The sequence below is a fragment of the Marmota marmota genome, unplaced genomic scaffold (assembly GCF_001458135.2).
Source record: "Marmota marmota marmota unplaced genomic scaffold, marMar, whole genome shotgun sequence".
NCBI lineage: Eukaryota > Metazoa > Chordata > Mammalia > Rodentia > Sciuridae > Marmota > Marmota marmota.
This window is the reverse complement of record NW_025999982.1, coordinates 22320959-22326958: the sequence shown is the minus strand read 5'-3', so window position 1 is coordinate 22326958 and position 6000 is coordinate 22320959.

The window sequence follows — 6000 nt, the reverse complement described above, 5'->3', positions numbered from 1 at the left end:
GATTTTTTTTTTTTTTTTTTTTTGTGGTGGCGGGGATTTCCAGGGCCTCATATATGCTACATATAGTATATAGTATTCTAGCACTGAGGTCTTTTAAAATTTTATTTTGTTACTTGGTCTTGCCAAGTTGCCTATGCTGGACCAAACTTGTGATCCTCCTGCCTCAGCCTCCTGAATACCTGAGACTTATAGGCATACAGCACCATGACTGGCTTAGAAAATATTTTTAAATGAATATATGGATGTTTAGCATATTGGGCATCTATATTGGGCATGGGATATAATAGTGCATAGGAAGAAAGTTCTGTCCTCTAGGAAGTAGTGGAAACTAATGCTATCTGACATTGACATTCATTACTTATTATGGGACAAGACCCATGCTAAGTAATGAATCTTTCTTTTTTCATTGGTTCTTTTTCCTTATATGTAACAGTAGAATTTATTTTGATTTGGCCAGGGTTCATGATAAGCACACACTCTCCACAGAGCTACTACCCCCTCCCTAATTCTTTTTAAACTTATTATCTTTTTTTTAACATCTTAAAATTTCTTTTATTACATGAGAAGAATTATCTTCATGACTACATTTGATTGAAATATGATATCAAGATCATGATCAAATGCAGATTTTTGGATAGTTGTTTAACCTGTATTAAAGTTTACGTAATGGAAACCATCATTATCCTCATTTTATAGACCAGGAAACTGAGGCAGAAAATAGTTACACAGCTGTGAAATGTGGAACCAGGATTCAATTTCAGTCAGATTCCTGAGAACAGCTCTTAATCACCACGTTATCTTGCCTCTCCAATTGTAGTAAGTCAGATTGATTCTTTTCCAAAATGTGCTGGTCCAAGGATCTGTTTTGCATAACCGCAATCAGTTTCTTAAATGAATGACTTCACGGTAAAATTTGTTTGGAAAATGGTGCATACTATATTTCTCCATCACCCCCATCTTTGTTTACTCTAAATGCTCAGTAGCATGCTAAATGCTTTGAGTAATCTTTCTATAAAGGTATGGAAATTAAACAACTCTCAGCAGCTGTGTTCTGAATAATATGTTAGCAAATGTTGTCACAATAATTGCTTTGCATTAAATGAAAGAATATTTATATATGATGTCATTTAAGAATTATAGCAATCTCCTAAAACATAAATTATAATATTCAATTTTTTAGATGAAGAAACTGAGGCAGAGATGTTATGTGAACTTTGTTCCATGTAACAAAATAGTAGCAAAACCAACACTTGAATCTATACTTTCATCTGAAGCCTCAAATGCTTTCAATCTTGTAGAACAGATGTCTGCATTGGTAAACACCATGACCTTGCAAGCAATTACCTATATGCTAAAATTAAATGTAAATTTAAAGAGTAAATGTGAATTAAACTTTTTTTTCCTTGTTCAGGAGTCAGAACAGTTAGCTAATCAAGCCTGTTTTTCTTTTTTTATTTATTTTTTAAATTTTCTTTTTCTTTTTAACTTTTGCCATTGCACTGGGATACAACAGTAAATAATATGAGATAAACTAATGAAACAGTGAGGCAGTGAGGGAATATCACCAAGGAGAGAAATGCTTCAAGAGATTGTGAATAAAGATAACAGCATGAAATCCAAGGCTTTGTCTAACTTTTTCTGTCCTTAGACATAACAACCTTATTTTGGAGAATGATATTTCCATAGTAATTCTTAAGTATTTTTTTCTGCATTAAGTGATTAAACAGGAATAGAAACATTAGGTCTCTGTTTCTTAGTGTAGACCAACTAATAGCAAAACTTAACAAGAATTTCAATTTTAGTGGGCTGTGACAATAAGTTTATAAAACATTGATTTTAATGAAGCATTTTCTCATACTTTAACTTAATAATACCTTTGCCAATTCTATGGGAGATATTCCCCCCCATTTCATAGATGAAAAAACTTTGATTCTGTAAAGTGACTGTTTGCACTCCATTCACATGATTCCAAAGCAGCTTTTCCAAGGTCATTCAGACACTAAGTGGCAAAACTAAGATAAAAGTTTAGTTTCCTCGCTGTAAATCCCATGCAGTTTCCTTGCCAAATACAATGTTCTTCAAATATCCCTTGCGTAATTCATGAAAGTGGAAAATAATGTAAGCAAAAGGATTGTAGAATTTCTTACATTCTTTGAGTATATGTTAAGTGATAAGATAAAATGAATGCCTATTAGAATGCCTTTCAGATAGCATTTGATTAGTTGCAAATATAATAGTGTGCAGATTATAGGCCAATGAGTTTTAAGCTTGTGCCCTGTAGTTTGGGGTTTTATCCTTCTAAGTGATTCTGATTCCACTGTATTGTGATGATTTATACTTCCTTTAGGTGGTGGTGGCAGGGAATCATGCTGGTACATTCTTGGTCTTACTTATAAAGCTAAGTACCCAGTGAAATCTGTATAATTAGAACAGAAAAAACTTAAGAGTATTTGAACTTGTGCAGATTTCCATGGAAATAACTTTTGCCAATTAGAACCTTAGAGATGCGACCAGTTGTATTGACATTTGTTCCACTCTGACCACTGGATGTTATCAGACTGGTCTTGTCTAATGAGGCTTACTCATTGATTTAAGAAATATATTTGAAAACACATGTAAATGAATAGTGTATTTATATATACTATAATATATTTATAGTATATTTATATATCCCTGAATTAAGTTAGAAATTTTAAACAATTTGGCTTAACTTTATTTTTCTAAAACTGATTGGAAAATGATATACAATTGATAAAATATTAATTATATCTACAGATTTTTCTTTTCTAGAAAATGTGGTAAAATCTTAGACATTTAGAAGACATGCCATGAAGTAATAGTGCACTAAGTAATTAGCATCTACTATTAAGACAAATATATCTTACATCAGAATAAAAAATTTTGAAAGTAAGAGGTTAGTGATTTTGACTCAGTGAGATTATACTTTATGGTAAATATGGACTGGCATTAGCATATAATTTTAGTAGTGGTAAGTAATTAAGCTATTTTCTTGGATTTTTATTATGTGGCTGCATGTCATTAAAATTCAGACTTCTTATTATTTGCTTTGTTATTGTTATTGTTGTTATAACTTTGTCCAGAAATATTTAAACAATTGTGAATGTTTCAAAGGGATTGGTATATACTATGAAAATTCTGATCTTCTAGAGTTGTGTCAATAGACTACAGAATTTGCAATGATTTCCGCAGAAGCATCTTAAAACTAAAATACATTTATCATATGGGAAGAATATTATCTTATTGTAATTTTATATCACCACTGCCTTGTTAATGAACATGCAGCTGTAGAAAATACAACTCTTCAAGAAGGAAGAAGAAAGAACTGGAGATTGGTGGGGGAGTGTAAAATCCTTCTCTGTAGGAAAAGAGGAGTGATGAAAGGTGAGAGAGAAAGAAAACAGTAACACACTTGAAAGGGAGTTCTAGATAAGAAGACTAGGAAGGATAAGGCTTTAAAAACTGGAGACAGATAAGAGTTTATTGTGAAATGGAGGAACAAAAAGATATAAAGAGAATGAAATTTTTAGGAAGAGAAAATCAATAGATTTTCAATGTTAAAAGTAACTGGGAAATAAAGATAGAAGATCCAGGGTAAGGGAAACCTCAAAAATAGTCATGTATATGAGGAATGTTAGTGTGTGTGTGTGTGATGCATGTTCCTGGTGACACACCTCTAAAACCCAGAAAAATGGGAAAATTTTAGAACTGAACATACCCAATATAGGCATGAAAGTCACCTGTTGTATGAGTTCAGATGACTGAAATTTTAAATTGAATTTTAAAGTTATATAATGGAGGAGTGTTATGATTTTAATTCAAGAAAGAACAGCAAATGAGAGCAGAGATAAATATGTAATAAGTAGATACCATTTTGAAAAATACATTATTACTCTGTCATATAGTAGCACTTCATGTATAACAACTTTCATTTTAAACTTGGTATTTACATGTGTGAGGTCCTGGGTTCAATCCCTGGTATTGGGAGAAGAGGAAGGAAGGAAGTAAGGAAGGAAGGAAGGAAGGGAGGGAGGGAGGGAGGGAGGGAGGAAAATTTAAGTTCTGTATTCAAATACAAACATTCAATGAATTCTTCTAGAAATAACTGACCTTTGGGAAGAGCAAGGATTGTCTGTTTTATTTAATGTTATAGAAGGTATGAGAGAAGATAGTATTTATTGTATATATAGGTGTAAAATGCTTTTTAGAGGTAAGCATTGTGTATTTGTTTAAATAACCACTCATTACATACCATGGAATTTTATTGGCAATCAAGGAAATTAAAAAAAAAATCTTCTTTTAATTTGGAAATCTTTTATAATATTGAAACACAGTCTTATTTTATGCACAGTTGTTGCATGTTGCCAAAATTATTTCTTAGGAGTTCTCAAAATTGTCTACAAATTAATAGTATTACAAAATTCTGATGCTTGAGTCCCTTCCTTAGGGGTATGACCATAAATATTTCTTAAAATCATCTCCTGTCCCCAATATGCAATTCTAATGTGAAATCTGGTTTTGAGGACATTTGCATTAGAGGGATATTATATACTTGCAGCTTATATATTAATAGTGATTATCCGTCTTCTCCATTGTTGGTCATATTTCCTTAATATTAAGTATTAAGAAACAGAGTCATATCCTTTTAATGTTGCAGAATATTAATGGATCATGAGTAAATACACCTCTTTTTATTGCTGATGGACAATTTCTATCATGTATTTGGGATTAATTTGTTAGCCTCTAAATTTATTCTGCAGTTTCTGAAGAAGATTCTATGAAACGTTTTCTGTTTCCTGGGACAAAATATGCTAGTAGAACCCTTTGATTAAAATGTTACAAATAATAGTAAGCATGCGATCAAAACAATTTTGTGTCAGGTAGTTTTAAATCTTCCTTTAAATTGTCTCATTTTGAACATATGATTAGTGACATAGATTTTATTTTCTACTGGTGATCACCTTGCTGCTGGGGAATTACGGAGTAAATTGGTAATTGTGCCTTTCACCGAACTATTGCATTTCTGTGGGTTTTTATTGTTCAGATGCTTGTAGTTAGAGTCAGCCATCTGCACAAGTGAAAAGTATGAAAAGTGTGGGTTTAAGAACTTGGGTACTCTACATGCTTTTTTGGGGCCTTTTCCCATGTGCCCCTCCCCACCTCCCACACCAGAGTTTATTGTGTAGTTCATCTCTGTTCAGCTTTAGCACGTATGCTGTTAATTGCTAAAGTTTGTTAAACAAGTCTTCATTTTCAGGGCTTCTTGCATTATAATATGGGCTGTTAAAATGCCACCAAAATAAAACACAAAACATAAAAAAATCCATTGTAATTCAAGGAATGAGGTATTGACAGGAACAGACATTGCTCATATGGGTCTGGGGTAACTTTAATTCAGTATAGGGTTTTTCCATAATAATAGTCCAATAGATTTTGCAATTGATGATGTAACTTATTGTATAATGCTTTTCCTTCTGAGTCATGATAGTTGTCTCCTATTGATAGGAGCTTGTAATTGTATAACTATGGGATAAGACCTATGATAAGCAAGTTTTGTTTGTTTAGAAACTTTAATAGGTTGGGGAAACCTAGCAACTAAGAGATACAGCATTCCATCAACTTGTGAACTTAGTGAATCCTTATAACTGTGCTTCTAGAGAGAACTGTTGTTAAAAAGATCCCTTGTAATATTGTTCATCTTTGTTAAAAAATCAGTTATTCAACAAACATTGAGCTCCCAATATGTTTCACATTGATGTACAAAATAAATTCAGGCCCTATTTTCATTCAGCTTGCATTCTAGCTAACATATGAAGGGAAAAAAGTAGAGATATACTTTAATTAATAAATACATAATTTTATGCCCTAAATCAATTGGAAAGATAATTCTGTATGATTATAAAGCTGTAACAACGTGAACCTTGTGAGTTTGTTGTCCTGTCTGAAGTATGTAGTACTTAATAATTTCATCACAAGCGTATG